The sequence below is a fragment of the Lissotriton vulgaris genome, chromosome 3_1 (assembly GCF_964263255.1).
Source record: "Lissotriton vulgaris chromosome 3_1, aLisVul1.2, whole genome shotgun sequence".
In the NCBI taxonomy this organism is placed as follows: Eukaryota; Metazoa; Chordata; class Amphibia; order Caudata; family Salamandridae; genus Lissotriton; species Lissotriton vulgaris.
In genome coordinates, this window is record NC_141689.1 from 227,841,708 (window position 1) to 227,861,625 (window position 19,918).

A 19,918-nucleotide genomic window follows, 5' to 3' on the forward strand; every position below is an offset into this window, starting at 1 on the left:
GCGATGCGGGGGCTACACGATGTTTAAAGCGCCTCCGGGCGCAGGTATGACAGCGTCAGAGAGCACCGCCAAGGATCCTGGGAAGTTGAGTCCCCCGCTCGGCGGCCGCAGGTATAAGCAAAGTGGCAGCGGGGGGACTCACAGGGCAGGGGGCGTGCGTCCAGCGCCAGGAAGAAAAACAAGTCAGCAGGGAAAACAGCTATGTCCCAAAATGAATAGAAGCAGCACCCGCTCCTCTGGGGCTACACGATGTTTAAAGCGCCTCCGGGCGCAGGTATGACAGCGTCAGAGAGCGCCGCAAAGGATCCTGGGAAGTTGAGTCCCCCGCTCGGAGGCCGCAGGTATAAGTAAAGCGGCAGCGGGGGGACTCACAGGGCAGGGGGCGAGCGTCCAGCGCCAGGAAAAAAAACAAGTCAGCAAGGGAAACAGCTATGTCCCAAAATGAATAGAAGCAGCGCCCGCTCCTCCAGGGCTACATGATGTTTAAAGCGCCTCCGGGTGCAGGTATGATGGCGTCAGAGAGCGTCGCCAAGGATCTTGGGAAGTTGAGTCACCCGCTCGGCGGCCGCAGGTATAAGCAAAGCGGCAGCGGGGGGACTCACAGGGCAGGGGAGAGCGTCCAGCGCCAGGAAGAAAAATAAGTCAGCAGGGGAAACAGCTATGTCCCAAAATGAATAGAAGCAGCGCCCCTTGACTTCATTATCTGCTCTACTTGTTCCATGAAGCCGTCTGGTATTTGCGGTGTTAAAGAGAGTCGCTTTGGGGGCTGTGGCGTAAAGATGTTTGGGGCTTTAGTGGGCAATCGTGGAGGAGCACTATTTACTGTTGAATGGGTAGATGTAGTTAGATTCCCTCCTTTGTTGGTTATTTTAATTACTTTCGGGCATCTACCCTTTTGCAATCCTCCCCCGCTTCCTTTTATCAGTCGGTGCTGGGCCTGTTACTTGTTTTTTAGATTGTAAGTCAGTTGGAACATTAGGAGTACTCGTTTCTGCGGGCCCATTTTCTTCTGATAAGGTGCTTTCTTTTGTGGTATTGACCGAAGCACAAGCAATAGGCCCAGCAGACCCAACACTCACTTCCAACAGACTATCACCATTCGATATCTGGGTATATAGCTGTTCTGGTGATTTTGCTGACATAATAGTTCCCAGCGAAGATCGCTTAGAGTATAGAGGTTCTAATGATAATCGCCTTTCAGTAAGGGCTATTTCTTGCTCTAGGACTACTGCAGCTCTTTTTATGAATTGGTCCATGGTCCCAGTAACGGTCCCCCCAATAGGGCCTAACGCTGCCTTCCTCCCCTTCCCTGATCGTAGCGCCATTTCCCTAAGCGTTTAGTGACTTTATCTTATCAAAATTATCTAAGGGCTAATAATGACAGTGGGATACCTGTAGCCAGATCAAAATACATGCAGCAGTCAAGAAACAATAAATAAATGTCTCACATTGTAACGTCACGTTAGGGGGGTGGCCCAGTCCAGCCTCTGCCGGCCCACGAGGGCCTTAGATGGTCAGCCCTTGTCCCGGGTTTCTCCCAGCGCACACCCGCGCGCGTCCCGGATGCGGGAGTGCTCGGGTGTATTTGAGCGCCTCCTGGCGCTGGTGAGTGACGTGGCAATCCGCGACACTCAAGGCTTCTGGGGGATTTAGTCCCAGTCTTCAAATCTCGGCTTGATGGTCGGTAGTGGCGAGCCCAAGCAGCGGTTCCCCTCGGGGTCAACGCCCCGTCCTGTGGCAGGCAGCAATCAATGTCCCGGACAGCAGATGAGAGGGCAACAGCAGGGTGTCCCAGCAAGAGGTAAAAAAGTATCCCGCGCTGCGGTAGTGCTCAGGTGTATTTGAGCGCCTCCTAGCGCTGGTGAGTGACGTGGCAATCTGCGACACTCAAGGCTTCTGGGGGATGTAATCCCCGTCTTCAAATTCCGGCTTGATGGGCGGTAGTGGCAAGCCCAAGCAGCGGTTCCCCTCGGGGTTAATGCGCCGTCCTGTGGCAGGCAGCAATGAATGTCCCAGACAGCAGATGAGAGGGCAACAGCAGGGTGTCCCAGCAAGAGGTAAAAAAGTATCCCGCGCTGCGGTAGTGCTCAGGTGTATTTGAGCGCCTCCTGGCGCTGGTGAGTGATGCAGCAATCCGCAACACTCAAGGCTTCTGGGGGATGTAGTCCCCATCTTCAAATCCCGGCTTGATGGGCGGTAGTGGCGAGCCCAAGCAGCGCTTCCCCTCGGGGTCAATGCCCCGTCCTGTGGCAGACAGCAATGAATGTCCCAGACAGCAGATGAGAGGGCAACAGCAGGGTGTCAAAGCACGAGGAAAAAACGATCCCTCGCTGCAGGAGTGCTCAAGTGTATTTGAGCGCCTCCTGCCTCTGGTGATTGACGTGGCAATCCGCGACACTCAAGGCTTCTGGGGGATGTAGTCCCCGTCTTCAAATCCTTGTTTGATGGGCGGTAGTGGCAAGCCCAAGCAACAGTTCCCCTCGGGGTCAACGCCCCGTCCTGTGGCAGGCAGCAATGAGTGTCCTGGACAGCAGATGAGGGGGCAAAAGCAGGGTGTCCCAGCAAGAGGTAAAAAACGATCCCCTTGGTCTTACACTAGCAAAGAGCAATATTGCCAGGGCATGCAAATATGCATCCTCGCCATCAGTGAGAATCTGAAAAGGGGCCTTGACTTCTCTATGGGATTGGAGATGCCTGTTTCCAAGGGGAGTGGGTGCCCTAAGAAACGTCATAAAATATGGAAGAGATAGGTGGACTACCGGGGACTCTATTTGGAGCACATTCTCCCCACATCAAACATTGGGGAATTGGCGTGATGACAGGATGGAGGGACAGACTGAACTATAATCATACATTTCTTTGACTCATTGGCTGGGAATTGTTTACCCCAGGCTATGCATTGCAAATATGGCGCTATTGTTTACGGTTTGGCTTTTTGCTAAACTATTCTTACCCACTAAACTGTATTATTTTCCTACCGGAAATGTTGGCATCAATAATGCTACTATGTCTTTTGTAACATTGGTAGCCCTGGGCTCTTCAGGGCTGATTAAGCAATCAACAATAACATTTTGTAGTGAAAAAAAAAAGTTGTAACTAAAATATTAATAAAACAAAAAAGGACAACAAATATCTTCCTCCTTTGAGACTGTACTGAAGTGCATTTCAAACTAAAGAGTAACAAACAAAGTCTGGGAGTGAGTTATAAATAAATATTGCGCTATCAACCATGGCCAGTGCTGGTAAGAGTGGTGAGGATAGGTGGGAGGGGGATTTCGACAGACGACGAGGAGGGAACATTAATTATTTATTTAATTTTCCTGCATTGAATGTATGTCGAAATCCACCTCCACCCGACCACACCTATCGTACCTGTACGGGCTTCGGCTGTGCTCTATCACAGTCAATTGTGCCTTTAGATTTTGGTGTTGCCTTGTCACTATTATCAGCACCGTCCTCCTCTGGGACTCTCCTTCCTCCTCAAGCTGATGGTCATCTATAAACCTAGATCTGGTGTCGGATGAGATTTTTATGATTTCTTTTTAGGAAGGGGAGGGCCTGGAGATTCTGATGAGGAAGGGTGATGAGAATGGTGAGGTTGTAGGGTTTGGGACTGTTTGACAAGAGGTTGATTTTTGAGTTTTGGGGGAGGTTGGGCCAGGTGGTTCTGTGGAAGGAAGGTGATGGAATAAGTAGGGTTTGGGTATGGCATGATTTCTGGGAATGGGTAGGCTAAGGGTTTTTGGGGGCAGTTGGCTCAAGTGTAATGGGTGAGAGAGGTGGAGGGATAAGGTCAGAAGGAGAAGTGATGGCTAGGGAATGAGGGCAGGTGGAAGAGGGCCAGGTGATGGAATGTGATCAGGTGTTGAAACAGGGCCGGTAGTAGAATGGGGGGAGGTGGTGGTACGGGGGCAGGTGTGCCAGAAACGCTGGTGTCAGTTATGGCAGAAGGAGACAGAGAACATCTCTATAAGACCGACAGGACAGAGTGCACGTTAATAGATTAAAACAGTTGTGACTGACACCCTGGATGTCATCTAACAGTACTGTCTCCTGCACAGAGAGGTTCTTAAGGACTTCCAGTGCATCTTCCGAACAACATTGCTGGTGAGATGGGACAGGTCGAGAGATACCCAGGGCAAAGAAGAGCACAGACTGTTTATGGGCTGAGTGCTGGCCCTCTACCAGGGGTGCAAGATGGTAGTAGATCACAGTAACAGATAGAAACTCTTGAATAGGTACATCCACCTACACGAGGGACTGGCCCAAATCAGAAGTCCCAGATCAAGTGTTGTGGATGCCTCCTGGCCACCCCATCACCTCCCAATGCCACTGGGTCCTTTGGTGTTGGTTGTTTCACATTCCGATTCTTAGTGCTCTCCTGCCTCTCCCCTGAAGATTGGTCAACATCTCACTTGCTTCGGAGGAAAGCTAAAAGCACACATATGCACATATTAGTTACATGTTTTACTTAGGTTAAAATCAAAATACATACATTAAAGATGGCAAATCTTAAAAGCATTTACAATACTCATTTCAATTATGTTATGTTAGGGGTTTTTTTATATAGCGCTCTAATCACCCGGGGGCATCTCAGCGCTTCACCTAGCAGGTACAGTGAGGGCAGGAAAGTAACCATGAAGTGACCATGAAGTCGGGAGCAGTTAAAACAGGAAAGTTTTCAGGAGTTTTCTGAAAATCAGGTATGAGTTACATTTTTGCAGGGATAAGGGGAGCTGATTCAAGTATTTGGGGGCGACATAAGAAAATGCTCTGCAGCCGGTGCGCACAAGCGAATGCATGGAATTTTCAGTAGTGCTAGGGAGTTGGACATAAGAATTCGACCCGAGATATGTTGGACAAGCAGCTTTTGAAGATATTTAGGACCCCTGCCTTCCAAGGCTTTAAACGTCAGATAGCACATTTTAAAGAACAAACGTTTCTTTATTGGCAGCCAATGTAGTTTTTTCAATAGGGGGGAGTGATGGAGAGCCAGGGGGACAATTTAGTGTCATCCTGGTGGCCGTGTTCTGAATGACTTGTAGTCTGGCCAGTGAGGTCTCACCCACTTCTGCCAATAAGGCGTTACCGTAATCGAGGCGACTGATGACCAGCGCCTGTACCACATTTCTACGATGGCTTTCTGGCAGAAAAGGTATTATTCTGCACAGAAGACGTAGGCTGTAGTAACAGGAGCTCACTGTGGCTGAGATGTGGTCCTTCATTGTAAGGGATTGGTCTAATTTTAGGCCCAGATTTTTTACTGATGATGATGGAACAGGGGGTTGTCCCAGAAGGTCTGGCCACCATTTCTCATTCCAGAAGGATGCTGCTTTGCCCATGAGCATTATCTCAGTTTTCCCAGGGTTCAGCTGTAACCGATTTTCGGTCATACATTGGGAAATGGCCTGCATGCCCTCTGAGAAACGCACTTTCTCCTCTTCTGGTTAGGAACCGATTGGGAACAATAGCTGAGTATCGTCAGCGTATGAGATAATTTTGCACCCAAAAGGTTCAATGATGGAAGCCAGTGGGGCCATATAAATGTTAAATAGCGTTGGGCTCAGGCAAGAGCCCTGGGTTACCCCTTTGTCTAACCAATATTTTTTTGACAGATAGGGCCCTAACATGATGGTTTGCCATTGGTCTTTCAGAAAGTCATTGAGAAATTTTAAGACCTTTTCTCGTATGCCGCAGGCGTGTACTCTCTCAGCGAGCATTCCATGAGAGATGGTATTGAATGCTGCGGAGAGGTCGAGGAGAATCAGAACCATAGAACCACCCGCATCCAGAGACCATCTCAGAGAATCGGTTGCAGCGAGAATCGCTGTCTCTGTGCTAAACCCTGGGCGAAAACCAGATTGAGATGGATGAAGGATCCCGTTGGTTCCCAATTAAGAACTAAGTTGTCTATTTACTGATGTTTCTAGTATTTTACCGAGAAGGGGGAGCAGTGATATAGGTCTGTAGTTAGTGAGCACCTGGGAGTCTGCTGTAGCTTTCTTTAGGATTGGGCAAACAAAGGCTTCTTTCCAAATTGCGGGGATACTGCCCGATTTAATTGAGCAGTTAAATATTTCTGCAATGTCCTGTGCACAGCTGGGGGAAAGGAGGGCCATGATTTTTGGAGGGCAGAGGTCCCCTGGCGAGCCTGATTTAGCTGATTTAGCTGATAGCAGAAGATTCTCTATCTCACCCAGAGAGATGGTGTTGAACTGGTCAAGACACCCAGCGGGAGATGTTACCCTCTCGACCTCTGGGCTGGAGGTGGTAGCTGTAGTATCTGGCCGCAAGGGAGAGAAGTTAGCATAGATCATTTCGATTTTATTATGAAAGAATTCTGCTATTGAGTTGCAGAGTGTCTGTGACTCCGCTGGTGTCTCCTTACATGCCTGAGGTGTCACAAAGTCTTTCACTGCATTGAATAAGGCTTTAGAGGAGTTGGTCGCGAGTTCAATTTGGTTCAGGATATATGAACGTCTTGCCGTCTTGATATTTTGATGATAATTGGCAAGTGCCAATTTATAGACTCGTTGGTCTTGATGACTTTTTATGCTTCTCCAGTGTCTCTCCAGGCGCTTGCACCTGGCTTTATCTTTTTTTAGTTCCCCAGAGTACCAGGTGGCAGAAGGTCATTTCTGGATCGTGCTAAGATTTGATTGGGGGATAACTAGGTCAAATGAGGTCATTGGTATTGAGTTAAAGTTGGCCAACTTGTCCGTGACACTTTCATAGGTACTGTCTTTATTATTTTTATTTTTGTTTTCTTCCTTGTTTTGCGACATAGCAATGTTAAAGGCCTCCAAAGTGAGTTTATGCCACGGTCTGCCTCGACGTTTCTTTTCCTGTTGTAGATAATCAGGATAAAAGGGGGCAGGCTGAATTTAGTTCATGAATACAATCAAGAATTATGCAGTGTAGTAACCCACCATCTTCTGCATCATTTTCACAAGACATTTTTAAATATCTGTTTTGCTGGCTTTAGAACTTTGAGCATGCATGCTAAACAGGATTAAAGTACCAGTGCTTCAGCCTTTAAACATGATACATGTTTAACCTTGGTTTACTTTTTTACCTTGCCTACAAGTCCTGAGTATGTGGTGCAGTAATTGCACAAAGGTCCGAGCAGTTAAATCAATCAATCAATCAAAAAATGTTTATAGCGCGCTACTCACCCGCTAGGGTCTCAAGGCGCTGGGAGGAGGGTGGGAGAGGGGGAGCTGCTACTGCACGAACAGCCAGGTCTTGAGTTGCTTCCTGAAGGAGAGATGGTCCTGGGTCAGCCGTAGGTGGGTGGGGAGGGAGTTCCATGTCTTGGCCGCCAGGTAGGAGAAGGATCTTTCTCCGGTGGTGGCTTTGCGAATTCGTGGGATGGTGACGAGGGCGAGGCTGGCGGATCGGAGCTGGCGGGTGGGTGTGTAGAATGTGAGGCGGCTGTTGAGGTATTTGGGGCCCATGTCATGGAGAGCCTTGTGTGTGTTGGTGAGGAGTCTGAACGTGATCCTCTTGCTTACGGGGAGCCAGATGGGCAGAGATATGAATGTGACGGGGGATGTCCAGGATGAGTCGTGCCGAAGCGCTCTGTGTGCACTGGAGTCTTTTCTGGAGTTTGGCTGTGGTTCCAGCGTAGAGGGTGTTCCCGTAGTCCAGACGGCTGGTGAGGAGGGCCTGGGTGACCGTCTTCCTGGTTTCGGTGGGGATCCACCGGAAGATCTTTCGGAGCATGCGAAGGGTGATGAAACAGGATGACGAGACGGCGTTGACTTGCTTGGTCATCGTGAGGGAGGAGTCCAGGATGAAGCCCAGGTTGCGTGCATGGTCCGTTGGCTTGGGGGCGGTGCCCAGGGTAGGGGGCCACCAGGAGTTGTCCCAGGCAGAGGGGATGGTCCAAGGATGAGGACTTCCGTCTTGTCTGAGTTCAGTTTCAGACGGCTGAGCCTCATCCATTCCGCAACGTCTTTCATTCCTTCCTGGAGGCTGGCTCTGACGGTGGCGGGGTCGTTGGTGAGGGAGAGGATCAGCTGGGTGTCGTCAGCGTAGGTGATGATGTTAGGGGTGTGTTGGCATGCGATGGCTGCGAGGGAGCTCCTATAGACGTTGAAGAGGGCGGGGCTGAGCGAGGATCCTCGCGGAATGCCGCAGATGACTTCGGTGGCCGCGGATCGGAACGGGGGGAGGCGGACTCCCTGGGTTCTTCTGGCGAGGAACAAGATGATCCACTCCAAGGCCGTTCCTTGGATTCCGGTGTTGCTGAGGCGCTGTATCAGGGTGCGGTGGCATACGGTGTCGAAGGCTGATGAGAGGTCCAGGAGGATGAGAGCAGATGTTTCCCCGTTGTCGAGCAAGGACCTGATGTCGTCGGTATTTGCGATGAGGGCGGTCTTGTTGCTGTGGTTTGCTCAGAAACCACAGCCCCGAGCGGAAGGCGGAGAGTTGTTTGTTGACGGTCTTCTCAATGACTTTGGCAGGAAAAGGGAGGAGCGAGATGGGGCGGAAGTTCTTGAGGTCCGTGGGGTCTGCGGTGGGTTTCTTCAGGAGAGCACTGAGCTCGGCATGTTTCCAGCTCTCCGGGAAGGTGGCAAATGTGAAGGAGCTGTTAATGATGTCCCGGAGTTGGGGTGCGATGATGGAGTCGGCTTTGTTAAAGATGTGGTGTGGGCATGGGTCGGTTGGGGAGCAGAAGTGGATGGTGTTCATCGTGCGGGTGGTGTCTTCAGTGCTGACCGAGGTCCAGGTGCAGAGGGTGGTGGTGGGGGGCGCTGGTTTGGTGGTTGGGTGTGTGGTCTGTCCGCCGAAGCTGTTGTGTATGTCGGCGATCTTGCGGTGAAAGAACGAGGCGAGTGAGTCGCAGAGCTCTTGCGAGGGTGCGATGTCGTTGTTGCAGGCGCTGGGGTTGCCTGTGAAGTGTTGCACCTATTTTGTGATCCATATAGTTGGTCTGGAAAACATGGCTTTAGGACCAACATGCGTAGTCTGACTACAGCATCCTTAAAATCTGTTTGCAGTAAAGTCAAAATGCTCATTTACTTATGTGTTCTGTGAGCACAGCTTATACCCTTTTATATTCTAGCACTACTACCATATAAAAAAATTGTATTTAGAGGTAACACTTATGACATCACACTTCATATCATTTGTGAGATCACAGTGGTGAGTTATAATCAATGGAGTGTGGTTACAAAGTTGAATACACTGATGGACCTATTTATGTAGGTTTTGTGTCACCCTTGTGCCATACAAGTGGGAGCAAGGGGGACGCAAAACCGAAGTCAGATTTATCAAGCCACACACGACTACCTTGCGCTGTCCTGAGTGACTTGAGGCATTCAGAGTAACGCAATGCAGCACAAATCGCTGTGTTGCATTACCATGCATCAGGGAGGCATTCCATGGGTTATAGTTATAGTACTGTAAAGGTGGTGCATAAATTATAAATTAAAGGTATAACTATAAGTGTAGAATCTGTAATGCTTGTGTAGTTTGGCTTGTATGAAAGAATAAATAACATTTTCTTAACTATAACAATGGTTTAAGCTTTATTAAATTTCATTATTTTGTCATAAAAATGTCTTTGAAATGCTAGAGTTTACTGTCGTTGAATGGAGTGCCATTAGGTGGAGCATTGTACAGTAGAGTGGTGGAGATTGTTGTACAGTGTTGTGACAAAACTAAAGAACAAATGTGGCTCTGCCATGTACAAATACAGATGTAATGAGAGAGTTTCCGGATATATTTATAAACAGCAAATAGTAAATTGTGGTGCTCTCAAGGTACCAAACCCCCCAGCCACTTGGAGGGTATAGTCCCTAGAGAAAACTCTAGGGATAAGGCTAATCACACAAATGAGTACCGAGGCTCACATCACTAGTCTATACAGTGATGCTAGTTCATATACAAATGCAGTCCGGAAAACCTTTTCTTCTTTAAGGCATAGTGCTTATTGTCCAGTCTTTTCACACAAACCAAGCACAAAGGCGACCGAAACGTGCTTCGTCCTACGGAATTTTTCAAGGCAAACAGCAACGAAAAGATGGTGCTGAGAGTATATACTGTAGTAGGTCAGAAGTAGCTGAACCCAGCAAAGTCTGACCCCATATAAACGTTCTTACAAGCGTAATTAGATGTGTTCTGTAACGCCAGTCAAGTATAAATGAAAACTGTATAACTCAACTCTGAAATAGGAGATGGAATGCACAAAGAGGCAGAAATTTTTAGGACTTGGTCCGCACCTCGGAATTAGTAGTAGAACATATGAGGCCTTCATAATCCATTTTGTTTTGCCCATGAACATTCTACATTGCTCAAGCTTCTCTCTGCAGAGCATGTATTGCCGGCTCACAAGGCAATCCTGAGATATTTTACTTAAATACACAAAAAAGTACAAATATTTTTCCCTATCTATTACCGCACCTAATACTTAGCTATGTCTAAGAGCGTAACTCAGAACACTGCTAAAGTGTACTGAAAACCACATGGCTGTCTATAATTTTTGTAAAGGCTGTCATTAGCCAATCATAGCATGCCTTGTCATCTCTGAGCTCTGCTATAGTTTACCGAAATACAGCAACATTTCACAAAACTAATGCAACATTAAATATCACAAAGTTTAGGGCCAAATGCATCATTGCAAATACCGGTCGCAAAGGGGCCCCTTTGCGACTGGTATTTGCAATGATGCGGTAAGACCGGTATTTTTGCATTTAGGATGCAAAAATGGCCCGCCTACCTCTAAAAAATATATTAAAGAATTGGGCAGGCCCCAGGGGATGGGGTGCCAGGGGCCAGAACTGGCCCAGGTGAGGGGGATCACACGACCCCCCTCTGGAATAAAAAAAATGAAAAAAAGAGGCAATGCCCCGGGGGATGTGGTCCCCGGGGAAGATAAATGCCTCTGCCGGGGGGGGGGCATGTGGCCCTTCCTCAATTAAAAATAACATACATGTATTTAATGCCATGTCAAAGGATGGGGTCCCTGGGGCCGAAATTGGCCTCGGGCGGGGGGTTGCTTGTCCCCCTTCCCATTTTTTGGGGGGGAAATGTGCAGGAGCTGGCGGATGGGGTCCCCAGGGCCCAAAACATATTGAAAGAAGGGGGACCCAAAAAAAAATAAGTCGGCATCTCGCTGGTGGCCCGCCCCCTCCCTAACCACTCAGCAAATGCACCCCTAGTGCGTTCTAAGTTGGGTAATTAAGTCCCCTTGAATACTGAGGTTTCCTGGGGGCCAAGTAGTCCATTAGGTACCCCCAGTTAGTGCCACACAGCTGGATTACTGAGAGGTGGTCCGAGGCCATTCCTCTTTTTACACCACTATGCAAACGTGTCTCTTAGCGCACTGCTGGTGAGGTCCTCTTGTGCCCTGAGGACCTAAAGACTAAAGTGGACTTCATCCTCCAAATAGCAGTGCACCAGGAGGCGTGTTTGCAGAGTGGTGTAAAAAGGGGGCATGGCCTCTGGTCACTTCCAGCAATCCAGCTGTGTGGGACTTAGTGGAGGTACCTGGTGGGCTAGATGGCTCCCAGGGACCCTCAGTATTCAAGGGGACTTAATTCCTTAATTTAGAACGCACCAGGAGGGGCGTTTGCAGAGTGGTGGATAAAGGGGGTGTGCCCCGTGGCCAGCTTACAGCAATCCCACTATCTGGGACATAATGGAGGTATCAGGTAGGCTAGTTGGCCCCTAAGGACCCTCAGCAGTAAACAGGACTTTAATCCCCATCCAAGAGCAAGCCAGGAAGTACGTTAGTAGAGTTGTGGGGTAAGGGGGCATGGCCTGCTATAACAACTTAGCAATCCTGCTGTGTGGGACTTACTGGAGGTAATAGGAGGAGTAGTTGGCCCCCAAGGATCTCCTTGGGGGCCAACTACCCCTCGTGTTACCTCCAGTAAGTCTCACACAGTGGGATTGCTAAGACCTCTTTGTGTTTGTTGTCTGGATTTCCTCTGCTGCTACGTTTTTCAGTGCCCCCGTTGACCTAGACTATCGTATTGCAGCTGTTGCTCTTCCTGCCTTATTGATATGCCATCCAAGAGTTGGTTGACGATGGGACATCCCCTTTGCTCTGAAGTATTATAGGTCTAACTGTGTGTTTTTTACTGCACAAGCTTATCCCTCATCAAGTGGTTTCATCTCTCTTGCTTCTAGACCTTGGCGTGATAATCTGAAGACCTAAAGAAGTCTTTCACCAGGAGCAAACGCTTCGGCTGTACTGTGTGTTGAGTCATTAGAACTGAACTCGGTTTTTATCTAAGTAAAATGAAAATGGGATAAAAAGAAACATTGAAGAACTTTTTTCTCTCTGGATATGGACTTTATAATTGTCCTTGTTGATCAAATTTTGTTGTGTGGTGAACCTGTGCTTTTGTTCTAAGTTGTTAGGTTCCTTAGGGAACAGCACTGTGATGGTGGGTGCCATTTAGTGTGCACACAGACCCCTGCAAGTATAGAAGGGACAATACTGATAGAGTGACAATAGGTTAGGTGCTGGCAGATAGAAGGTCTCACTGTTAGGTCTAATTGTTTATGACTTACTGGAGGTACTAGGAGGAGCAGTTGGCCCCCAAGGCTGCCCTTGGGGGCCAACTACCCCTTTTGTTTTTCCAGTAAGTCTTGCACAGTCGTATTTCTAAGTTGTCTTCGGAGACCATGCCCCCCTTTCTCCACCACTCTGCAAATGCACCTCCTGGCAGACTACGGGATGAGGGATGAAGTCCAAGTTTCTCCCAAGGGACTTTGGGGGCCAAGAAGCCCTTTTGGTACCTCCTGAAAGTCCTACGCAGCGGAATTCCTGAGCGCTGGTGGGAGGCCCAGCACCCTTTCTCCATCACTCTGCAAACGTGACTACTAGTTAAAGAAGTGTTTCCAATGTAATAGGTTTCGCATTTGCAAGAGTTAGAGCTATTGGCAATGTAAATGTAAACGTTTTTAAATGATGATGTTTTTTGGAGTGGACGTACGTTTTGTGTAGTGGAATTATGTGGTAAGTTGTGCAGTGAAATGATGTGGATAGAAAGTATGTGGTATTTATTTTATAGGAATTACATAGGATGGGATAATATGTTATGGAGAATAATTATGTGGTATGGTAGTCTGTATTGTGGAGTGTTAACCTCAGGATTAGTCTTCCTCGTTTCCATAGAAGCTAAACTATCAACTCAATGAGACAAAAAAAGGAATAACTGAGAAGTATTTGGGACCTAATTAGAGGTATGAGCAGGACCACTGGAATTATGCGACATTTTGGCTGAACCAACTTTTGCATAATTGTACATTTTCCGTATTAGCCAAGTAATTCATCTTCTGGTGCATAATCTGCAGATTTGAACAAAAAAAGCCTTGTTTCTACCTCAAATGGATCAAACATTCCCAAAAATGCAGCAACAAGTGTTACAGCGTGGGGGAAGGCCCTTTGCAAAGCTGGAATGGTTACCTGTTACTTATTGCTAAATGCGGGTGTTAAATTGGTACCCTTGGCACTCTTGCTTCTTTCTGTACCTCTCTTGCCTCTTGCTGCATTTCTGTTGCTTCTTTCTGCACCTATTTGTCTTTTTCTGCACTTATCTTGCCTCTTTCTGTATGTCTGTTCTCCTTTCTGCACGCATATTGATTATTCTTCACCCCTCTTCCCCCTTTATGCATGTCTGTTATTTCTTTCTGCACTTCTCTTACCTCTTTCTCCACCCCTTTACTCTTTCTGCATCTCTGTTGCTTTTTTCTGCTGTATCTTGTATCTTTCTATACCTCTCTTGCTTCTTTCTGCACCCTTCCTGCCTCTTTCTCCATCTCTCTCCCCTCTTTCTGTACATCTCTTGCTTCTTTCTCAATTCTCTTGTTTCTTTCTGACTCCTCTTCCCTCATTCTGCACCTCTCTTGCTTCTTTCTGCAGCCCTTGTGCCACTTTCTGCACCACTCTCCCCTCTTTTTGCACCCCACTTGCCTCTTTCTGCACACCTATTCCCTCTTTCTGCACCCCTGCTGCCTCTTTCTGCACCTGTTCCTTCTTTCTGTACCTCTCTCGTTTCTTTCTGCAACCCTCCTGCCTCTTTCTGTACCCCTCTTCCCTATTTGTGCAACCCTCTTGCCTCTTTCTGTACCTCTCTTCCCACTTTCTGTACCACTATTGCTTCTTTCTGTACCTGTTGCTTCTTTCTGCACTTCTTTTGCTTCTTTCTGCATCCTTCGTGCCTATTTCAGCACCTCTGTTGCTTCTTTCTGCACTTATCTTCCTTCTTTCTGCACCCCTTGTGCCTCTTTCACCACCTCTCTTGCCTTTCTGCTTGTCACTTGCTTCTTTCTGTACCTATCTTGCCTCTTTCAGCACCTCTGTTGCTTCTCTTTGTACCCCTCTTGGCTCTTCCTGCACCCCTCTTCCCTATTTGTGAATCTATCTCGCCTATTTCTACACCTCTCTTCTTTCTTTCTACAGCACTCTTGCCTCTTTCTGTACCTCTGTTGCTTCTTTCTGTACTTCTCTTCCCTCATGCTGCACCCTTCGTAACTCTGTTGCTAATTCTGTACTTCTCTTCCTTCTTTCTGCCTCCTTTTGTATCTATGTTGCTTATTTCTGCCCTTCTCTTGGTTGTTTCTGCACTGCTCTTGCCTCTTTCCGTATCCCTCTTGTCTCTTTAAGCACTCGCCCCCCCACAATGCAGTGCTGATTACGTCACACATTACATGACTCATGACATGCTCAGTGACATCACTGATGACACCTCAAATGACATCACTGATGACATCATCCAGAATATATATATATATATATATATATATATATATATATATATATATATATATATATATATATATATATATATATATATATATATATATATATATATATATATATATATATATATATATATATATATAAACTCCTCCCAAAGAAAGAAGTAGCGACCCATGTGGAGAATCCAAAGAAGCATTTTATTGAGGAAAAGTCTCTCAGCGAATGCATTTCGGCGTGTCGGCCTTCGTCAGCGCTCCTCTTCCAAATGCTTCATGTGCTGTGGCGTAGGCAACCCTGCCTTGGTGGAGAATTAAACACCTTGCTCCGCCCCCTGATCTGATAGGGCTCTCCTGTGTAGTCCTGTGGATACGGACTACATGTCCCATAATGCCGCCATGTGGTGCATCCCGGGGAAGGAGAAGCTGCGTGGGGTGACACTGACGGAGTGGTCGTCAAAGCAGGCACAGCGTCAAAGTAAGTTGGGAGGTGAGGCAATTCAACAGTCCAGTGCCCCCTCAAATCCCCCGCATATACCGCTGCACCCTTTCGCCTGGAGCCTTTCACGGGGGTTGGCGCAGGAAACCCGGTCACCCAAAGTGGAAGTAAAATTACCTCCTCACCGCTGTGTCCCCCAGGCGTCGTGGTGGGTTCAGGACGAGATTGCTAACACAATCCAAATGTAAGAAATGCTCAGACGAGCCTGTATGTGCACCTTTGAAATTGATTATGCAATGTAAAAATAGCGGACATTGGTGAATAAAATGGCAATGGAAATGAAAACGATACCTACCAAGAGGTAGAACAATAATAGAGACATCAGCCTATTGGAAGGCGTATGAGATTATGCAATCAATAATCATTTACAGATTTAATTTGTTATGAGTGTGGTGTACATTTAAAATTATCATTTAGTTAAAAACAACCGGTGAAACTACAAGGACCAGAATCCTTAGCATAACATGTGACAGGAAATGCTAAACTTTGAAAAAAATGTGTATAAATGTTTAAGGGTGGGGCAAACCCGGTGATCGTGAGCAAGGTGGTGAGACACCGAAACGCGTAGATCAGTGATGTCACTGACCATGTCATGAATGATGTAATATGTGACATCATCAGCAGTGGATTGCGGGTGCGCGATATATAGTTAGTGCAACTAACTATATATGCAAATTTCAATGGTTTTGTGCGAGTAAAATAAGGTTTTGTAAATGCTAATCCCTAAACTATATATGGTCTATAACCTATGGTTTTTTCATTGAATTTTCAAGGTTTTGTAAATGCTAACTCCTAACTATATATGGTCTATAACCTATGGTTTTTTTCAGTGAATTTTAATGGTTTTTTAATAGCAAATATCAAAAGCTGTAAAATGTATTCTTCTTTTTAAATGACACTTTTTCCCCAAACTGCCTTGGTATATTCCAATATATGTCAAAGACAAAAATGTAAGTGGTTCATGTGAATAAATCTGTTTCTGCTTACATGAGAGACTATGGAATGGGTTTAATATACAACAATAACTTGCGTTCCAACATTCAACACATCTACAGAAGAGATGGTGTGCACTTCTCTGATGAAGGGAATAGAATATTTGTCCTTTATTTAAAAGTGTGCATTGGAACCTACCTTGTAGGTACCTAAATTAGCCACAGAACACAATAGCTCTTTTCAGAGCTACTCTACCTCTGATCATTCAAAACGTTTATCTTTTTTTAAAAAAAATTTATTCTCCAAAGTACGCTCCCCGGTTCGCTTACCGTTGCGCGTACCGGGCACTCCCCCCGCGAAATTTTCAAAAATTTAATTTTTGTATTTTTCCATATATCAGCGTCCTAATCCCCCCTAAGAAAACCTAGAGGGTCACAAAGTGTCTACCGTGCCCCCTTCTACCCATTCCGTACATTGTTTGTCCTCCATCTTATGTATCAATTCTACCGATACACAAAATGGAGGACTCCCGTAACGCTGCCGGTTCGCGTACCGGGGAGCGCACCGGTAAGCGCTCGATAAAAAAAGGTGGGAAAGTAATTTACAGAAAAACTACCACAGACACTTTCACCAAATTTGGAATAGTCCCTACTACATACCAGTCCCTACCATTTTCCCAAATTTGATGGAATTCCATAGAGCCATTCAAGTTGTAGCCCTGTCTAAATAACCTGAGGTAAATTACATGGCAAAAACACATTAGAAAGAGTTGACATTTTCAACCAATGATAACATTACTTTCAAGTTGTATTTTTATGTGCTGACATTTGATTGGTTTGGTACATGAATATATATAAAAAATAAGAGGGAAAGACAGCCATTTTGACTGGAACTCCCTGAGGCACATTTACAGTGCATTTCCTGAGAAACCTAAGACACTTTTCCAAAGGTAAGTTAATAGTTTTGAAGGAGAAATATGTTGTGCACCTAAAGTTATTTTTATAAAAACGTTTCCTGTTAGATATTTACTGTCCCTCAGTTATAGTTATAGATTGAGAGGCTTTTCTGTTGTAGTCATAGATTGAGTTAGACTTCATCACATGCAGTACTTTATATTTCTACTTCCTGCCTTGTAGAATACACTGCCCAAACATAAATTCACTCTTAAAAACTCAGAACTATGTTGTACACGTTAAGTTAAAAATAAAAATGTTGAAGTTTCTTACTTAAACTCTATTTCTCTCTCTCTTTTTATTCTACCTTAACAGCAATTATGGATAAAGAAGCACAGGAACCCAAAGTACAACCTGAAATACAGGACAATAATGATGATTTTTTTAATGTGACAGTAGACGAACAACTGTTGGAATTTATGGACAATTTTGATAAACAAGAGACAATTTATGAAAATAAAGATCATGAAATTTCAGATGAAGTACTACTTGAAATTTGCAAAGATTTTTAAAATTAATATCAATAAAATTTTATTTATAAATTAAAAATTGTTTATTATTCATTTTTTTTCAAAATTTAAGATATAATAGTAGAGTAATTATAAAAAAAAGTCAGACTAATGGTAAAGAGTACAACATTTTTATATTACTATGTGCTCAGGGAGTGCTCAAAGGATCTGTTTCAACTTTCCCATGAATCTAGGAGAATAATTTACTTACTTGATGTGTTTTAAAAATGTGTTTTTTTTACTTAAAATGGCTCAAAGGCTTTGTAAATATGCCCCATGCTGACTATGAATCTCTAGCAGTATATATCAAGAAACCTAAATGACTTCAATAAACGTTTTTAAACACATCAAGTAAGCAAATTATTCTCCCCCATTCATGGGGAATTTACTTAAAATGCCCTAACACACATGAGGGCGTATTTACAAGGCCATTGCACCACTTTTGCATCACTTTTAACATGGGGAAAATAACTTGAAAGTGGCTCAAAGGCCTTGTAAATATGCCCCATGCTGGCTATGAAACTCTAGCAGTACATATCAAGAAACCTAAATGACTTCAAGAAACGTTTTTATACACATCAAGTAAGCAAATTATTCTCCCTGAATCATGGGGCAAGTGAAATATTTGTTTAAAGAAGCAGACACCATTTTTTCCTTCTCTGGGGTAGGTCTGGAAATGCTTTTAAAGGACACCTTTGAGCAATTGATGGCACTTTTTCCTCAAACTGCCTTGGTATATTCCAATATATGCCAAAGACAGAAATGGAAGTGGTCCAATCAATTTTATCCACAAATTGAGAAAGCGAGGAAGCATGTAAAGAAGTCTGTTTCAGCTTACATAACAAACCATGGAATGGGCTCCATCTATAACAATAACTTGCGTTACTACATGCAAGATATCTACAGAGGAGATGGTGTGCACTTCTCAGATGAGGGAAACAGAGTTTTCATACAAAATTTAAGACTGTGTATTGGTACCTACTTATAAGTACCTAGAACTTACACAGAATCCAAAAGCTCTTTTCAGAGCTACCTTAACTATATTTACTCTTTCCAAATTTCGAATGTTTTGAAGGGGGTAATGAGTGTGTTTAGCAAGAGTTCTTGATATCCTTAGGCTGAATCCTTGCTCATGTAGTCAAAGTCAAGAGTCCATATTGTGTAGAAAAATTGCTCTTTATTAATTTAGATAAAAACATGAACAGCCGACACGTGTTTCGCCCCCTGTGGCGATTTGCCTGCCGACGATGTAACTCAGGGATTTATACCCTTACAAATTCACGTATTGAAAAAAAGACGGATTTTGGTTTTGAAAGGAGCACAAATTATGAAGAAACTGTAAAGAACAAACTATATATTGTAATAGCCTTGAAATAGCCTTGAAAAAGCCCCGGCGCAAAACTTTATTGTTCAAAAACTCAAGAGGTCCAGAGTTTTTTGGGTGTGTTTTCTTTACAAAAAATACGTGAAAACTGATATGGACTTGGATTCTCCTGTGGACCACTCTCTCTTCCTAGAAACCAAATTTCGAATGTACCTTTTTTCACTAATGTTCACTTATGTTCGCTTCCCGGTTCGCTTCCCGGTTCGCGTACCGGCAGCTAACCGCGCGAAAAATTCAATTTTTTTTATTCCAACATATATGAGCCTCCTTAGCCACCCTCAGAAAACCTAGGGGGTCAGGATACATCTCCCGTGCCCCCTTATACCTATTTCCCACATTGTTTTTCCTCCATCTTGTGATTAAATTCCACCGAAACACAAAATGGCGAACTCCCGTTACGCTACCGATGAGCGACCCGGTTCGCGTACCGGGAAGCGCTTCTACCGCGAAAAATCTATTTTTTTTATTTGCCCCACGGGACCCTTTAATAACCCCAACATCATTCCTAGGGGGTCAAGAGGGGTCTACCTTGCCCCCTTTCATTAAATTCCCCTTTCATTTTTCTCCTTCTCTTGTCTCTCGATCCTACCGAGAGACAAGATGGCGGCCGGTCCGGACTGTTTAGAATGTTGACAGACACTGGAGAGCCAATCAGCTTCACTTCGCGAAGTTCCGTTACGCGTCAGGTACGCGAACCGGGGCGCTACCCGGAGCGCTGTCACAGATATATCTGTTTTTTAAAACTTTAATTTCTCAAAATCCACTGGAGCACATATATTGAGAGATAGCAAAGGCACGTCGGGCAAACCATATCTACAATTTTGCCAAGTTTTGTGTAAATCCATTCAGCCGTTCGAGCTAAAAGTGAGACCAACCGCCCTATGGAAAACTCAATGTTAAAAACACGTTTTGGGACGCCAGT